This window comes from Pinus tabuliformis, chromosome 3_1, assembly GCF_031772625.1.
Source record: "Pinus tabuliformis cultivar Carrire ecotype Pingquan chromosome 3_1, CPIR1, whole genome shotgun sequence".
NCBI classification, from domain to species: domain Eukaryota; kingdom Viridiplantae; phylum Streptophyta; class Pinopsida; order Pinales; family Pinaceae; genus Pinus; species Pinus tabuliformis.
The window spans coordinates 889,572,853-889,593,056 of record NC_142301.1 but is presented as its reverse complement, the minus strand read 5'-3'; positions in this window follow the sequence as shown (position 1 = coordinate 889,593,056).

Genomic DNA, 20,204 nt, shown 5'->3' with positions numbered 1-20,204 from the left:
ATGCTGAAGAATTGACCATTTTTCCTAAGTTTCTACATCGTCACTAGTAAGACATTAAAAGGTGCGACGATCCCTTGTCATGAACTGTCTCTTTGTGACATTGTCACCGGGGTACACATGTTTCCCACGACGGTGCAATTTTAGGGCTCAGCGCGAAGCTCCGAACTATTTACAATGATGATTCATTTGAACACATTTCCTCCTTGTGATGTCATCGCTGATCCTTAGTTCAAGACTTGCAATGACCCAAATTTGGCGAATTTGTTCAAACAGTTGGCCTTCTGGGTGTTTCTAGAGTTGGCTGTTGGGTTAGTTTGGGTCACTTTTCCTCCTTTGGGATGGTGGTTCCACCTCTTGTGCAACCTCCCTTAAAAATAAGCTCCCTCTCCCTCATTTCATGGAGACTCCTTCTCCTATAAAATCACTCACCATTGCTATGATTTGCTGGTTCTCCAGTGCTGGCTAGTTCTTTTGAGTTTGCTTTGAAACTAAGTAGATAGCTTTGGTGTGAGTGTGACAAGTGTTGGATTGCTAATAGTTTGGTAAAAGGATATGGAGTGCCTTAACCTTGTATTAGAGCTTGTGAGTGAGAGAGAGATATCATCTATTTGGGAGACCCATTCTTGAGAGTGAATTCTTGAAGAAACATACTGGCTGAACCCTCCGAGAAGGCTTGCGACGTCAAGACTTGGTTGTAAGCTTTGCTTTTGATTCATTTTAATACAATCAATGATGATTTCCTATATCTTGTGTACAATTTAGTTGATAACTTATGATTTCTTGACTTTATAAGTAAATAGATCATTGTTGTTCTCGGTTACGTGCTCTGTTGTTTTCCTGTGCTATTTCAGGTTGATTGCTCACTCAGGAGAAAGAAACGGAAGCTGGAGTAGTACAACAAAAGCTTCGTCAACCATTGGTTTGAGGTAGGCCTCCAACGATGACTATTTAAGTGAATCGATTATTGTTTTGTCTTTGCTATGACTAGATCCACTCTAGGGATAGAGGGGTTGCCTCTGTCCACAGAGGGAACACTTTCCTTTATCAGAGGGGGACAAATGCCATTGCGACCAGAGGCACAAGTGGGGCCAAGTGTGGCACCCACACTCTGGTGCGTGATCTGTTAGGTGGGAGGAAAGCATGCCACAAACAACTGTCATCTATTATAGAAACTGATACAACACCCCTAGCAACTATTTTGAAATTTTTGTAGATCGATATGCCTTGAAGAACGAAATTGCCAAAGTTATGAGTTTCTGATGGATCAGACATCTGCTTACAGGATGCAGACTGAGGCATGAGGTTAGGATCCAACTACAGCAATAATGTGCAGTGGATTCTAGGTACACGAACAGGGATGAGGAGGAATGGGATCGGAACGAGGGCGTGGACAATTAATTTGCTACAATTGTGGAGGACTGGGGCACTACATGCATGATTGCACGAACCTAACTAGAACATGTTGCCCATATTGTTACCAATTTGACCATGAAGTAGTAGATTGTCCTACACTAATTGCACAGATGCATGAAAAAGGGGTGCTTCAAACTACTCCCACTCAGAATGTCCAAATGATGAAGGCTGAACTAAATGAAGAGGGCCCCAACATGAACATGGTGCTCAGATGTGGTGCCACTATAGGAGAAGATAAGGGGAAGAAACCTAAGGAGGATACATGGGTTCGCAAGGCCCCTACAAAGCAACCTAAGTTTGATTTGAAATGCATGAAGGAAACATTTATGGAGGCTAAGAAGAGCTTTGTAAAGGCTTCTACTTTAGATAGCAAGGATCAAGCTGAGCCAGAAATGGATCCTTCTATGTTAACTACCTTTTTAGAGACATGCTTGAAGCTACTACAGGAAAATAAAGTAGTTAAGGGATTGCAAGAGTTGATAACTAGCTGTGCAGGGTCAGGTGAACCACGCATGGTCCAGAAACTAGGCAAGCATGCTTTGCGCACCGGGCGGGAAATGCAATTGACTGCCCAAGTTGGTGACTATGAGATGGATTTGGTCATTCTAGATTTGGGGTCAGATGCGAATATGCTACCTAAACAGACCTGGGAGTGTATGGGCAGACCCACGCTAGAATGGTCTATTCAATTACGGATGACAAACCAACAGAAGATCTTGCCTATGGGGAGACTGCAAGGAGTCATAGTAGATATTGAAGGTGCGAGCACACAAATAGATTTTGAGGTAATAGAAATTGTGGATGACAATAACCCGTATCCTACATTGTTAGGGATAGACTGGGCCACAGATATGAATGGGGTCATCAACCTAAAGCGACAAAAAATGATATTCGAGAAAAAGTCTCTCCACATAGTGGTTCCACTGGACCCAGCCGAAGGGGTACGCTACACGAAGCCTGTGCATGATGAGGACAGTGATGATGAACTGGACTGTATTTACCAGATCACAGCGCAAGATCAGGATTGGGTGAATCTGACAGTGGACGGAAGAATATCATGGGAACGGGACAGTTCCTGCACATCGAACTCAGATGAAGAGATTGAGCGATGGTAGAATCGATTACATGAGGTAACAACACTAAATTGTAATATGATGGTTAGATCACTACGCTGTGTAATAATAGAAGAAAGGGAGCTGCCAACAGCTCGGGGTGCAATAAAAGCATAGGAACTTGTCGACCACTGTGAAATGACAAGCTTGGAACAGAAGCAGCAGGGTGTGCAAACACGTCCACTGGGCGCCACAACTGCACAAGGGTGGAATACGCACCAAAAGATTAGAAGAAAGTGGCGCGAATATAGAAGGAAGGCACGCGTACGGTTTGAAGGACAAAGCAGGGGGAGCGTCCATCGGTAGCATAGGGTGCAGGTGGATATGGTGCAAATGCGTAAATGACTAAGAATCAAATATCTTAATTCACCACAGTGATGCATTATGCCAACTATTCGCGACAAAGCGAATAGGAAAACAGGGGGGAGAAAGAATAGCGTCCGCTTGATAAGACAACCCACTGGGAATCTGCGGATACCAAGGGTTCGAGGGGCCTATGAGACCATCAGTAAAAGGAGGGGGGCGAAGGTGATCTTATCAATGGTAAGACGAGATGGAACCAAGAAGACAGATAGAATTCGACGGTTACAGGAAGCCATTCAGAGTGGGAGCAGAAGGCTTTGTGAAATTGATGAAGAATGGGCATGGCTAAGAAGGAAAAGCGCGATGTTGGATGAAGACAATTGCAAAATGAAAACCAGTGTCAGTCAAGTAGGCCGTGTGAATCTGTAAATAAGGGAACCTGGGCTAGCTAGGTCTACCTCGGTCTTAGAATGGGCTGCGACCCTGCTATCATGGCTACGACTGCACCAACAGAGGAGTGTACCCTATATAGAAGAGCATGATGGGAGAATGGATACAGAGGCAATCGAAAGGTGCCCGCAGCCTAGGCTAGTAGGGAAGCTAAAATCTTGAACTTGGGGTGCGACCACCTGACTAGCGGTGGGAAGCACAGTCTCAATGCTCCAAGCAGTTGAAAGGAGGCGTGGGACTATAAACAAGTCTGCGGGAGACCTGCGTGGAAAGAAGGATCCATGCAGAGCCATTCGGTTAGCAAGATCGTGATCATGCCGAAGGGGTTGCACTTCCGCGTGGGAAGGTGGGGAGGTGACCGTTGCCATCAGTATTCATGACAAGAAGTTCCAGTTACGACATAGAGGAGTGGGCAGCAGGTCATTAAGTTAGGGGTTCTGAGCTAGTTATGAAAAGATCTGCCGCCAAGAAGGAATTAATGAATTGGAAGTGGAGGGAAGGGTTACATTCATATTCACACATTCCTATAAAATCCCTTGGACAACGCTAGGATATTTGAGATTTGAACCAGTATAGACCATGAGTACCATGGCTAAAACCCAAGCACGGTTCGCGGAAGAGCTGTATCCGACCCAGGAGGAGCCAGATGAAGCAGCTACGGCCCCTGAGGTTCCAAAGTACCCACACACACCGCAACCCCAGAAAGACAAGCAGACTATGGGACCAGTCGGGGTATCATCGCGATTCAATAAAGTGTCAGTGGTAGAAAATGGTGAAGCAATCACCATGAAGATCGACGAGGATGAGGAAGATTTGCAGGACCTGATTGCTCGAATTGAAGCACAGGATGAGGGAAGATGCTATCCAAATACTGACGCTACCACCATATATCTCTCCATGGAACAGGACAGCCAAGATACCGAAGGACCTGGATGCCGCGAAGAGTACGCTCCAAACCCCGCTTCTCCCAGATGAGATAAGGTTTGATGGTTTGCCACTGGGTTGAGTACCGAGTATCAAGTTTGAAGATTGGGATCTTGCGAATAGCGAGAAGTTCCCTCAATTGGCCGAAGAAAAGTTACTATAGTGGAATTGGTTATAGGGTGTGGAAAAGGCAGGATTACTCAATCTAAGGTGGATACCCCACTATCACCATGCAACCATCACCATTTTTGTTATCCGACAGTTACTGTGTCTGGTACATGATGGGTATCTCTGGTTGGAGGAACCAATTCCCATCACGGGTGATTTAGTACACTGACTTACCCATATACCTACTAAAGGGAACGACCCCGTAGACATAGCCAACACAAGTAGCGATGTGGGTCTCGCCGAAGCAATGAAGGCTAAATATAAACTGGAAAAGTGAAAGTGTGGGTATGCCACAACGAGAATCAAAGACCAAGGGGTGCAAGTTGCCACCCAGCTACTAGCCAGTAAACTCATGAAGAAATGTCATGCCGTTGAGATGCTAGCCCCTGTCATTGCACTTGCGGAGCAGTGTGCAGAAGGGGTTCAGTTCAACTGGGCACAGTTTCTATGTACGAATTTTTGACAAATTGCAAGGAAGCACAGGAGAAAGGTAAGACTTTCCATTATGAATGATTGCTACTATCAATCCTTCTGGTTGCAGGAGAACTGCTGCAGGGTAGCCAGTTTCCCAGCATTGAGAAGAACCTACTTGAAGCAGTGCAGTATAACTCGCTCTGGGATATGAAGGATGCCATGAGGGTTCGTGAGATCAAGGTATTTTCGATATTCATGGAGGCAAGTATCCAGACATGGACCGCTTGCAGACCTCGGTTGTCCTCAACATTATACAACAATTTTCAAAGCATGGTTGAGTTCAAAGCAAACATGCATAACTTAAATATATGGGCGTGGAAGGATCCAAAACAAACATTGGTAAAGCTTCCGTTCATTGCAATGGACAATGCAATTTATGAGGTACTGGAAGCATGGCCTCGGGAGTGGCGCGCCCTAGACATGGCCACATTAGAAAGGATGGAAGCACAACAACGAAAGAAGGAAATCCAACTGCAACTCACGAAAATGGCGGAAAGGATGCGTCAGGGATAGAAGGCAGCTTTGCAGCAAGAGGTGACCCAGGAAGTAATCGCTGAAGAGATCAGGGAAGATCAGGAAATGTCCTCAGAGTAGGACATGCAAAGGGAAACAGAGACACAGGAACACATGGACCTTCCCACCAAACTGACCCAAGGCAAGAGGCCGCGCATCAAGGAGTCACCACATACACGCAAAAAGACAAAGATAACAAAGCCTTTGGAGAAAGAGTTCCTTGACAACAACAAACCGGTGCGCAGTGTCAATCCAGGTGTGTTAGAAGAGCTAATGACAGAGCAGATAACTGTGTTGGGGGAGCTTAGAGCATAGCTGCAGACATTATAGGTGCAACCCCGAGGAGGGATGATACCAAACCTAGCAGAGGACACAGCCACAGTTGAGCAGATGGTGCACACCCACACAATGAACACTTTAATGTTGCCAACAAGCACTGTCCTAACAAAAGCCAAAGGTGACATGTGAAGTTGGGGGTTGAATTTGGCCGTTGTTCGTAGAGAAACCCTATACCAACTGCAGGATGGGGTAACTGCTGAGCTTCATGCAAGGGAAGGCTGCGCCCTCCAAATCTTAATGGAGCACAACGAAATCTAGAGCAGGTTAGTCTACAACATGATGACTTGGTTGCACACAACCAGGAAGTGGAACAAGTCATGACAGCGGCCTGCAACAAGGTACCAAAGTTGGCTGTCCCAACAGAACTTCTAATAACTAACAAGATTCATCACATGGCCACAGGATTCCGTATGGCCCAGGAGGAGGCTGCAAAATCTCAGTGGGAATTAAATTTACAAATTGCGAAGGTAAGACTGAAGGTGCAGCAACCTGCACCCTCAAAAGTTTGAGAGCAGCACTACGGTGAAATTCAAGCAGGATTACAAGTAATGAAGTGCATTGTCCAAGATTGCTCGGGATTGTTGGATCAGTCTCTCCTTACGCTCACATCCCTCGAAGAAGATCCAACGCTAAAGTAAGTAGAGACAGAGGCATGAGAGTTATAGCAGGCTTATGAAAAAGTCTGGGGAATTGTGCAAAAGGTCGCCATCACACAGCATTTGTCCAAAATGAGGGAGGCCCAAGTTCTCAAGGCACAAGTTGACGTCGATCGGCAAAAGGAAGCAGTGCTTAAACAACGCATCCAGCCCTGGCTTGATGAGGCATTCGCAGTCTCCACCACCATAGAGGAAAGTTAGCACACATGCAGGCAGTATATGAACCTGGACAAGCAACTGAAATAGACACGGATACATTGGTGGCTTGCGTACAATGGGTATAAAGATGGCGGAAGACTTTGTGACGAGTGTAAGCGAAGCGAAAAAGTTGCTAAATGACCTTCGTGCGAAGATTTCCACACCAACCGAGTGACTTGGGACAAGTCACGATGATTGTGTTGGGGGCCTGTTGGGTAGCGAAGGCCCCGCGTAATGGTTTTTGGGCTCTATTTTTGGGTAATAACATGGTAAAAGGCTCCGCGAGGTGTGTGGAGCATGAATTGTAATGAGTCAAGTCAAAGGGTTGTCTGCTCGAAAATAATGTAAGAAAATAGAAAGTGAGTCGGCCTGCCCATGGTTCGCAGACCATGGGAATGTATAAATAGAGCAAGGCTCTAAGGTTAGAAGGTAGTTTTTTATTTTGATCTTAAATGTTATGGGTTTATGAAGGAAATATTCTCTCTGCATCTGTAAGTTCGAGTCAAGGGTGTTGGTAGATAGATAGAGGCTCTGCAGCTATGTGTGTAGAGGCTTGGTAGAGTCCGCAGCTGTGTGTGCGGACCCCTGCAGCTGAGTGCATAAGGCGGATCTAGTTGTAGTGAGAAGAAGATAAATAAAGATAAGAATTTCTGAATCATTGTGTGCTTTACCATGAATATATTTGTTGCTTATGTCTAAATTTATGCATTGTCTTTAAGAATTATGAATGCGCACACTGGGTTTTATTGTTAATTGTTTTCTTAAAGACTGTCAGAAGAAGATCAAATTTGTAATAAATTCATATAAATAATAATATTCGAGAAGTAATTGGTGCGAATCTATGCGAAGGACAGGTAACTGTGCATAGTAGCACAGGTGTACGGAATGGTTCGCGATCCTTCCAGGTCGCATCAAGACATCCCTAGGGTACAAAAACCTGGTTCTAGCACCCTCCCATACTACCTTGGGTGAGACTTCACTCAGCGCTTCGCGGATTTTTGCCGAAAGGGCCAGTAGTGTGTGATTTGTTCAGCTAAAACACTTCTAAACCTGGGTCAAGCCCCAACAAGCCAACAAAAATCTTAATCCTTATGTAGTTTGTATCCTTACACACCTTCCTCAGATTCTCTGTCTCATCCACATTCATCTTGTCCCTTTGTCTTGTGTCGATGATGTGGGAAACATTATGGCCCTCCTTCGACCGATCGCTTCCTGTTGACTTCAACTCATTATTCGGGAAGTTAATCTAGAGACTCCTTTTTGGTACCTTGGAGTTTGCATGCCTTAATGGCAAGTTGTTTGCATTCGACAACAAGCTTTCATCATTGGCCTTCGATCAGGTGATTTCACGGGTGTTCGAATTCAGATCATTCTTCACACTTCGTGGATTGTGCTAGCAGTACCTTGAGAACCATTGACATTACTGGTGGTCTCTCTCGCACTTGTTAATGGTTTACATCATTGATCGGTAATCAAGCGATTTTCTAGTATGTTTGACTTCATCACATCTATTCGCATATTAGAATTTGTACTATGATCAGGTCGGGATTTAAGACCCTGGGCTCAGATTACACAAGTCTAGGTTGCGTGGATTAGTTCATGATTGTATACATGACTTTTTTTATTGGATGGCTATGACCATACCTAAGTCTTTCATATGGTCCTTTTTATTGGATGGTTGTGTCCATACCACAGATCGTTTATGTTTATCTTCTGGATGGTTGTGCCCATGCCTTATGCACATGTATTTCCTTTCACTATGTACTCATGTATCAGAGATATCAGTTGTACTTGCATTTGCAGGTTCTCCACAATGGTGTTTTGTTTCAGTTATGGATTCGTAAATCATTTCACCCCTCCCACTCTCTTGGCCTTCGTGTTTTAGGGGGCATCTGTTACACAGTAATTTGTCACTGACCCTGCATTCCGTGATTCCGGACACTACTGGTCCATGTTATTGACATCTGCCTTGTGTCATGTTGCAAATTATGTGTCAATGTTGTCCTTATCATATTAGGAAGACTACCTTAGTTCACTACTCCTGGAGCAGACCCCTTTTTACCTATGTTTTTGGGTCGTCACGAGTCACCAGTTGTTCCACCCGTGAAGATGGCCAAGATTGCACTAGCCCTAGCAAAGTCTTCGCTCTGTCTTTGTGTTGCACTCGCGATGAGCTACTTTTGGCTAGTTTTTTAAACAAATCATCGAAGCTTCAAAGTGTAACAGCTTCATGGGTATTCCTAGGGTTGGTTGTTGGATTAGATGAGTTCACCTCTCTCCTTTGGGATGGTTGTTCCACCTTTTGTGCAACCTCTCAAAGGGATAAGCTCTTTCTCCCATCTCTTATGGAAGCTCCTCCTCCTATAAATACTTCCTCCATGACTTAGATCAGTTAGCTTCAGAGTTCCAGAATTCAATAGTAAAAGTAGAGAGTTTGGACAGAGTGTGGAAGTAGCCTCTCATATAACTTAGCTTTGGATGGTTTTGAGTGGAGTTAACTTGATTGTAAGAGTGTTCTAGCATTAACTTTTTGGGTAGGAGAGAGAGTTATTTGTCTTTTGGAAGACAGTCTATGAGTGAATGCTTGCAGAGACATGCTGACAAGACCCTTCAAGGAGGCTTACAACGTCAAGGCTTGGTTGTAAGTTCTACTTCAATTTACATTAATACAAATCAACAACTTATTTCCTATATTGTATGTCGAATTGTGTAATGATAGCTTGAAGCTCCTTGACTCTTTAAGTAGATAGTTTTTGTCGTACTCTATTATGTTCGTAGTTGCGCTCTGTATGTTGTTTTCAGGTACAAGTGATTAGAAGAACGTGTTCTAGAGCAACACAACAGGGACTTCATTGAAAGACGGTTTGAAGGTAAGCTTTCAAGGCATCAACTTTCTAAGGAAATTTGCTTTGGTATTGTCTTTGTTGTGACTAGACCCACTCTAGGGCTAGAGGGGTTGCCTCTGTTCGTAGAGGGAACTTGCTTACATCACAATAAGCTCTATTTTCCTTTCTTCTCCAATCTTCTCCATGACCTACGCTAGTTTTCTAAGTGCCTGTGGCAATATTTTGATTTTTGCGATGCGTTCCTTCACCCCTGTTAGAAGTGCTTCATAGCAATCTTCCAACTTATTCCATGATTCTACTGTTGCTTCCTTAATCATATCCCCTATTTGATCCAAGTCCCCATCACTAAGGACTATTGGTGTGATATCCTTTTTCTTATCTACCTTCTTCTTCTTCTTCTTGCTCTTTGTGGCAGCTTCGCTCTATGCCTTCCTCTTTTCTACGATAGCTTGTTCTGTTTCTATCTTTTCATACTCTTTATTTTGTTCATCACCTTCAAGAGGATCCTCGTGACCCTCATCATGTTTCTCCTCTTCTTCTGACTCATGGTAATCCTTATCTCTATCCTTTCCACTTGCTTCCCCATGCTGTGATATGTCCTTGTCTAGCACATTATCTTCTTCCCGGGCCTCCAGCACAATCATCCATTCTTTGGGCCACTGTTGTGCCTGTGCTAAGAGGTCATATTTTGTTACCAAATATGGCAGGGGATTCCATTTCACCTTTTATAGAAAATTTGATTTTTTTACCCCATCATTAGCTCAAATTGTGTTCAGATTGTGCTCACTAATTACATATCTATCCCTAGATCTTGTCAATCTGTCCTCATAAATGCATCTTTCCATGTGTTTTAACATTACTTTTCCCTTTTAATAGTCATATTTTTCTAGCAAACTTTGATGAATCCTATAATGTAGCGAACAACCCCTCTTACGTCAAAACTCTTATGAACTTTGACATAATCTAGATTGTAGTGAAATAACCTCCTACATTAAAGCTTTCTGCAGTGTAGTTTATAGTCCAGTGCCCACTTTCAACTATATGTGGCACTAAGAATTTTCCCCTTTCTTCTTTAGAGTGAAGTTGTAGGGGTAGGGTTGTCCCTGTACAACTTTAATATTCTACCATTTACTCTTCGCTGAATCAATTCTCCATTTAAATTTTCTAGTTGAACTGCACCTCCATCAGTAATATGCTTGAAAATGTATGGGCCCAACCAATGCATCTTGAATTTTCCTAGAAAATTTACAAACTTATTGTCATAGAGGAGAATAGGGTCTCCTACCTAGAACTTCCTCTGCTTAATATGTCTATCCTGTCATGCTTTTTCTCTTGTTTTCTGTACCTACTAATGAAATCCTATTATACATCTATCTTCCTCCAAAGAAAGCAACCGTGCTATTCTTTCCTTCATTATAACAAGTTCTTCCATATCTGTAAAAGATGCAACCCTCAAAATAGGCTTGATGTACTCCATGGGCATCACAACTTCTTTCCTATAAACTAATCTGAAGGGTGTTTGACTTGTCAACCTTTTACATGTGGTCCTATAAGCCTATAAAAATGTAGGAATTCTAAGGTCCCAGTCATCTCGATTCACATTACATACCTTAGTAAGTGAATTCTCCAAAATATTATTAAATGCTTCTACTGTTCCATTGGCTTGAGGGTGATAAGGGGCACCCTTCTGATGATAAAATTTGAACTCCTCATTCAATGCTTCAAAATTTTTATTCAGGAAGTGTGAACCTTGGTCACTCATCAAAATATTTAGACATCCAAATCTAGACAATATGTACTAAAAAATAAACTTCGTAGTAGTCTCTTGATATTCATGAAGTAACTCTGTAACTTTACTGACTGTCTCCTCATCCTAGTAGTCTCCTATTTTTTAAAATTTGGGTTCCTTCTCTGATCTTATGTTCACCTTCTTTGTCTTCAGTGGTTTTGGTATATTTGGTATTTCTGGCTTAAGTCCAATTACGACATCCTTCTAATTCTTCTATTTCAATGTCACGAGGATATTTTTCTTCATATGTAGTAAGGTTATAACACTCCAGTGCATTTTCTATTTTTTCATCCCAATCAGGTTGTTTCCATGTCAGTAGAGTTACATTCTCAAAGATCCCCTTCTTGACTATCTGAATGGCCAAATATATGTATGGAAAATCATCCTTAAAGCTAAATGTTAATATAAATCCATCAACCATGTCTTCCTAGTTTACTATACCATGTCAAAGCTCTGTTTCTAGGTACTATTTCTTAGGGATTGTCTCTAATGTATGAATGAATCCATGTACCCATTCTTGCTACGGAATCTCCTTCCATGATGTAGTGCATAGCTGGATATGCTTCCTAGGATTAGTTTCACCATCATATTTATTTCTATCTCTATATCTATCTATCCAAACCTTATCCACATCAATCTTCGACATTCTTGCAGACCACCTATATTCTTATTATATGAATTCGACCATCTAACATGGGTATCTTTTAGGGCTATATCCAAGGCTGAAAATATTTGATTTTATGGAACTTATTCTTCATAATCATTAAGAAAATAATTTACATCACCTAAGCCATCATAAAAGGTAGTTTACTATTGATGGTGATGGACCCGCCAACATGTCAAGGGGATCTCCCTAGTAAGAAGTCCCAATTAGACCTCAGACCATTTGGTGTAGGTGTCCTAGCAGTGGGTCGTATGGTAATTCCTTGACCGCGATGTCGCACAGAGGCAAGTAAGATAACTCTATCAGTAGCAAGGGTGTGACCACTACAGTGAGTCAAGGAAGGTGTATGAGAATTTATAACACATGTGTGTTGAGATGAGTGCGCCTCTTGGCAACCTATAACAATACTCAGCTGGAAAGGGAACACATGAGTGAAGAGGCATCACAAGCTAGAAAGTAGGTTAGCTGGAAATCCAAAGTGATGGTTAAACCAACAACACATTTGCAACAAGATTCATATAATTGCATACAAAACCATTCATGCACAACTACGTAAGTTAAACAGCATACATTTCTACAGCAACCGGAACAGTCCAACTACAATGACAACGTATGCATGAAAACGTGCTGGCTCTTATTATATAAAGAACTGTAAGTTCCGATCATACAATACATCCATGTAAACTTGATAGCCCCAACAGTGGAACATTACAACCACATCTGCCTGCTCCTCCAAAGAGATGTACTAGCTCCATGCAATGGAGAAGCCGAGGCACGTTACAATACTGTCCAAGCTCTCTCTAAGATAGTCTTATCAGAAGCTTGGCTGACCAAAATCCTATGCAATGAGTTATGAAGGACTATTTATAGAAAAGGGTGGGGTGGTCCTTGACATTCCCCTTTGTGATTGCTCAACTACCCTCATGATTCTTCACCTACTCTATGACTATTACATCCATAATTAACACTTGACTTACACTTGACATGAATTAAAATTACAATGAACATGTACCCATGTGAACAAAACTATCTTAAGTAAGCCAAACTAGACATCACTCTGACTTAGACAACCATGGAAGTCCAAATCCTCAACATCTTCATGCTACTCAACAGTAACATACTAATGCCAAGATCTGTAGTCCTTGATGGTGTCTGTGTGTTCCGCGGTGACATCTATCTGAAACCTGACCCTTTCCTCCATAGCATCTGGGTACACTACTCGGGCTCCTCTATCCAACTCATCTGAAAGCATGCGCATCATTGTCTTCAAGATGGCTGGATCAACAACATACTTGTGCATCATGTCTACACTGATGGGCAAGTCTGGGCTGGTGGTAATGCGCATCAACTCATCAAAGTATGATTCAAGCTCAAGTTGGACCTGTTTCATTGTCTTCACCTGGGTGAGAGTCCCAAGTGATGGGATCGCATGTGTGCACACCACAACATCCATACTTTTGATTACTCATGCATTGGAAGCCTATATGCTAGTGATGAACTACGGGAGTTCTTTGTAATTCCAGATCTGACTCCAAATATGTGCTTTTAGCTCGACCGCATTGACCCTCATCATCTTAGGCAAGTGAAGTGGGGCTTCCTTGTACTTCATTGTCCATGTTTGCATATCATCAACAAAAAAATGCAACCTCATCAAGATATGTGCTCTTGTAACACATCGCTGCTACCATCTGTTGAGATGGACGAATGCCTTGTGCACAGTACCAAACTTGGAGTACAATGCTCACATAACTTTGTCAAGGGACAATACTTCATCTAGTATTTCCTTCTTCAGTTCAGCTCAGACGGACATTGTCACCAAGTCTCCTCCTTTCTTGGTCGTTTGTAGTTCCTTTGCCATTCGCTCATTCTCAGCTATTAGGAAGCAAACACTTGAGCTAGTGGCTTCAGCATACTCTTTGGTTGCATCAGCCAAGGCATCTGGATGTTTGTGCACATCATTCATGATCACTCGTTTCTCAACTTGCACAGGAGACATATGATCCTCCAGAGTTGACATGCTGCGAGACTGCACAACTCTATGCTGGAATTCATCAAATGAGATGTTGTGCATCTCTTCTTCTAGCTTATCACCAAGGATCTCAGTTCCTCCTTGGTCATTCGAGAATTTCTCATCATCTAGATGCATTGAAGCTAGTCAATAGACTTCTTTGTGGCGAGTCATGAGATTGGTGTTGTGTTCCAACTCCTCCTCCATGTCTGCATCCAGCTGTTGAAGTGCTTGTTTTATCTCAGGAGTGAAGTATTGGCCCTATGATGGTTCACCCTATTCACTTGATGCCAGCTGTTCAGATGAATCAACTACTTGTATAGGCACTGCTTCATCTATTTGTACATGTTGCACCCCCTACTATATTTTCTGTTGTTGTGCTTCCATCTCCTGTTTGTGCAGCTCTTGTTCCTTTCAAAGTTGCTCCCTCATCTCATGAAACTCCTTCTCTTCTTATCATTCTTCCTTCGCATGATTCTCTTGTCGCGCTACTTCCTCTTTGCCTCTATAGCCATAGCTACTTTCTCTACAAGTGGATCTGCTTGAAACTTGCAGCTTTGCTCCTCCTCCATGTGATCGACAATCTTCATCTTACCTTTGTCGTGCACTGGTATGCTTGCCTCTACTACCACTATTGCTACTGATGGTGGTCGCCATGATGCTACTTCATGTTGCTTCGCTAACCACTCCACAACGAAGCCGACTGGTTCATTGGGTCTGGAGAAACTATAGCAATATCTCCATGGGTCCTCCTCGGCCCAATGACATGCCCCGTGGATCCAGCTGAACTGAACTCTCATGTAGTGATCTTTCACAATGTAATGTGGGTCATACAGATTCTAGCTTCAGAGCTCAAATGGGTACTTCTTCATTAGTTCTGCTTTGACATCCGCTTGCTTGATACTCCAGATCTCATATAACCCAATCCGTAATGGAAGAGCAAGCCAAGGTGCCCTCTTGTTCTGATGCAGTCTAGCTGTCAATCCTGCCAAGATGTGATATGCTACTTCTTGCATGACAAGTATGTCCAAGGCAAACTTTGGCAGAATATGTAGAGGCTTCTTCGCACTGAACATTTGAATGAAAGTGTCAGATGATGAGGCATACCAATCTGTAATGCCTATCAATGCCTCCATTTCTTCCTTTGACATGCAGGGTGGATCCTGTTTGAATACCATCTTGTACACACGGGTGAAAAAATGATGGGACAATCGTGTGATTAATCCTTTCAGGCTGCATTCGGACAAAAATTTAAATATGTGTTCACAGCAATCTCTACAGGTGACCATGCCAACTCTAAGCCTATGAACTCCTCTCGGGCACACACTGCATCTAAGATGTAGGCGGACATTTAAATATCTACATGCATACCTCCGAGTGATTGTTGAGACTTCATTACTTGTTCATTCAGCTAATGAGCCAATATGTCAGACCAGTTACATGGTTTTCCTTCTCTAGCCAATTGGTCCAGTGCATCCACCCAAATTTATGGGAAGGTTTTTGTGCTTGCTTGGCCATATAGTTCACAAGAAAATATGATAAAGTATTGGTACACCTTCCTAAGTGTCCTAGTCTTGTAGATCTGGTTGGGTGTCAACCTGAATCGAGTTGGCTCCTTTACCCAATTCTTCAGAATGTCTCTAGACTTAGTACTACTGTTGGGTAAGCTGAATGGAGTCTCCATGGTAGTCACGGGATTTAACATCTAATACATCTCATCATAATCTCATTCCCAGAAGTTTTCAAGTTTCATCCCACTAACACTGCTCAAGGTCATCATCTTGGGATCAGTGTGAGAGATGATCCAATGTATCATGTCCGTGCATGGGAACACGGGATATCTGCATTCAATCCGGTACAAGCTAGACTTGTGAATGTTTAGGTACACCTGATGGTCTTCAAGGTGTTCCCAAAAAATTCCTGAAAATGTTTCATTTACCTCTCGCCATTTTAATTTGATATACTTGTCGAGATACAACTTTGTATCTTCATAGATCGGTAGACAAGAGGACACTTTCTCAACTTCTACTCCAGCTGCATTTACATTAGTGTCCTATGAACCTGTTCTCTTAGAAGCCATTGAGACACATGAACACTTGAAATATCTAGAGACAAGAAACATGCATGGCAAGAAATCTATCAGTGAAAACAAAGCAACTTTAGGGAATGACACAGCACATACCTGGGAAACTGATGGGCAAGATTATGTAATTTCTGCTGGGAGGCTCAGCGACTGGCTACTAGAACTACGAAAAATCTAGTCTGGGGTATCTAGGACATAGGACTGACTACTAGATCTACGCAATGCACAATCCAGACTGGCTGCTCGGAGTGCAAAATGCACAATTCCAGCTTGGAGTGACTGCAGGCTCAGGGACAACATTGTGCAATTTTCTGGGCCAAAAGTCACTGCCCCTCAGAAACACACAAAACAGTCCTGGATGGTAGCATTAAGCATAAATGCACATTTTTGGAGATGAAGGTAGGGCCTTCCTTCCCCAGATTACACAATGTTGTCTCAGTGTAGGCAGAGTTCGGGCCAAGGTTGGCCTAACTCGCCGATGGGCAACTGAAAGAAAATAAGACAATGAATGCATGTCGACACTAAGTGAAAGAAGAAGTGATTAACAGTGCATGCAAACATGAATGAAAGATTCAAAAAATAGATCAACATGCATGTGGGTGAAGCAATTCACTGGTTCAGAAAATGTTCGTGCAAAACAATTTCATGCATGCGACAGTTGTGAGATAGCAAAGAAAACTGAAACAGAGCTAGAACAAGCTAGTATACATGTAAACAACAACACAAATTCAAATAAATCAAGCGTAGAACACTCACATAAGCGAATACACAAAAAGTGACAGAAATGCTGAAAAAGACAAGTTGAGGCCACTTACCATGAATAGTTGATCCAGATGTGTCGAAGAGTCCTGGATGTGCTGTGGGATGTTAGAGCTCCAATATCGATGTGAAACAATATGCTCTGATGCATCGAATAAATAAGTTTGTGCTCATGACGTGCATGGCACAAATCTAGGTAAAAGAGACACTTGGAGGGAAGTTTATAAAACAACTTTGCATGTAACCTCTGGCTGCTAATAATAGCTCCCTGAATCATCATGTTTCCTTTTTCTATTCTAGGAAAATGCAAGTCATGCATGGATGCATGCAACTCAAGTTTCCTTGGTCCCAAGTGGAATTGGTCAACCAGACTGCTCATGCATGAAACTGCTCAATTGCTTGAGAAAAATGCACATTTCTGGCTGGGAGCTGCGCTGACTACCCAAGAGTTTTGCGCAATTTCTGGGTAGAGAAACTGACTGCTGCCCATATTTTTACAAATTCTTAGGCTGAGCAGCCCTACTGGGAAAACCTGGGAAACTCTTGCTGGGATTGTTGGCTGGCAGAATTGTGTAATTCTGGGGCCCAACAAGCTGCCAGATAGGATTGTGCAATTTCTGGAGGAAAGGATGGTTTCCCTCTAGAAATGCGTAATTTTCTTGGGGAAGTTGCTCATCTTATAGTTGGACCAAGTCCAGGTGAACAACCTATGAGGGGAATGCATTAAGCTGTGATCAACATGCTGTCTTTGTGCAAGAAAAACACTGAATCTTGTGTACTTGATGAAGCAAGACAAGGTTTTGTGAATGGTTGGAAGGGAGGCCCTAAAATGAGTTAAGGAAAAAAAATTTAGGGTGCTTGTAGCCACTACAAGACTTGGAGACACACTGGTAGAACTCCAGCTCTCTGAATGGACCTTGTTCATGAAGAGAATGTCTAACATCTCTAGAAGTATTGTTCAGTTCTTAGCTCATCTTGGTTTCACACTAGCTAGATTGTAAGATGTAGCATCTGCCAAGCTCCTGGTCAATTGACACATATTCCAAGCCAAGGCAACATAGTTTTTTTGATTGGGGTTGAGGGTATATTAATGCACAAGCAGTATAGTCGTCAGAGTCTTAGCTTCATCTTTGGTGTTACTCCACTACCAGTAGGCCTGGACAATACCCCAGTGGAGTCACATAGGAACACAAGCATGGCTCCGCTGCCAGCGAGTCTGGTCAGTACCCCGGAGTAGTTACTTGCATCACATCCCTATGCAGGAAGCCTTTCTCTTCTTTCGCCTTATTCATTTTTCATTTTGAATTTTTTGACTTTTTATTTTTTTCATTTTCATTGCTTTTTTAACTGTGCATAGCACTTATTCATTTCAAAGGCAGAAGAGGGATCCCGAATTATTGAGAGTAGAAGAGTTTGTTCCAACAGAGAAGAAATTTATTGTATCCATGACGTGCTTGTTAAGGTTTTCCCCCTCACCTTACTCTACTTGACTGAGATGACAAGGGTTAACCCAAAAAAAATCGACTAGAGAAGGTGACACTAGTTAGCGCGCAAGCATTGTGTTTTCACCAAGTTTCACTTCAAATAATACATATTTTCCTTCAATTTATCATGGACTGAAAGTAGCAAGCTCATAATATAGAGGAAAGATGACAAATAACCAAGTAGTGATAGTTGTACAAGCCCTCTTGTACTTCACCCAGCTCATTTCAAGAGTCATACATGGTTTCATGTGGAACTAATGTATGAGCGAAACAAGTGAACTATATGAACGAAACAAGCGAACTAACAAAAAATAAAGCAAAGAAAGAGTAGAAGCAAAAGAGAAATAAAAGCAAGTAAGAAAACAAGGAAGTAGACAAACAAACAATCAAAGCAAGTAAGCAAACAAGCATGCAAGAAAACTGACAGAAAGCAAACACTGCTTCTACTCCTACACTAATGGTGCATGGGCCTAATCATGTGAAGTGATATTTCTAATGCAGCCACCAGCGCATTGGTTGACCCATGTTGGTGAAGGCTTGGTCCACAATCAACCCAGTTGTGTGAACCAGAAAGCAAGAAAGATATAACAATGAACACAACCACACTTCGTGTTTAACAGTGCCCACAGGACATAAGTGAGTACAAGTGCATGACGAGTAGTCTGTGGACTTATCATGGTGTTGTGTGACACTGCATGCAACTTTGAATCATAATCACACTCTTGACTGTGACATGCAAGAAAACAAAAGAAACAAATATAACTTACATTGCGAACGAGTTCTTGCAATGTAAGTTTCCTCCAAAGCATGAGTGATGGGATCATGTAGTTCAAGGGGAGGATGTGCGATCTATGTGTGAGATGGATCTTCAATGCATACAGATGAGTGATGAGGAGCCTTGGGTCATTGAAGAGTTTCATGAATGGAAGTGAGATAAACCCCAAGAGAGCGAGGGCCTGACATAACCATCAAATCGAGCTCAAGTGCCTTGAAATTCTTGGGTGTTTCAACTTCATCATCAAATAGATCATCATAAACTGGTGCCTTCAAAGTATCAACTGTGATATAGTCATGATTGTGATCAAATATGGAAACAAATGGATCATGACTACCACAATTATAAAAATCAATGAATTCAACGACATGCTCATGATCAGATGAATCAAATATAGGGGTAGATGAAAAGCGAACAAACTCATCCTCTATGTTTCCAAAAAATACAAATGAAAGATCAAGTGGATTTTCAATGAATAACTTATCCTCTCCGTTATCGAATGATGGACCAACATCTGGCGAGTCCTGCGAGTGATCAACAAGGGGTGCATCTGTGGATGAAGACACACATGTGAAATCATGAATGGTAGGTTCACCAAAGATGTTAGGAAAGAACAGAGGGGGCTTGGATGGAAGGAAATCCTCCTTTGACGAGTGTTGATGCTCAAGCTCCCACTCACACTCTTCATGAATGATAGTGCATTTTGGTTGTGCAACACCAACTCCGTCAATGGGTTGTTCCTCATTCACAACAAGTGAAGAGTCTAGAATGGATGAACACAAGACAATATCATCTGGAGGAACACCCGAGTGCAAAGACGGAGGTCATAGAACATAATGCATATGAGAACTCAAAGGAATCACAACCAAATCGATGCGAAAATTGAGTGAAGTGATGTTGGGAGGATGTGAAATATGAACAATTGTGTGAGCATGATCTTCAACACCACTCGACAATGGTGGAGTTGTTGAATGAGAGGAACGTAGACAGTTAGTTCAGACAATGACCGCATCCACATGAAATTACACAACTCCCTCACTAAAGAATGTTGAGTGAGGCTTGATCTCAAGCTTCTTCTTGGGATGGACAAACTTCTTAAGGAAACACTCGAACTGGTCCCAAATATAGGCAAATTTCATTTGGCTCCTCGAAGCTTGAAATCGCAAGTCACAGAAGCACTGCGAAAAATCAATAACTGATTCATGCAGAGCCTTCCATTGCTGTAAGAGTTTTTGGTCAAGATATT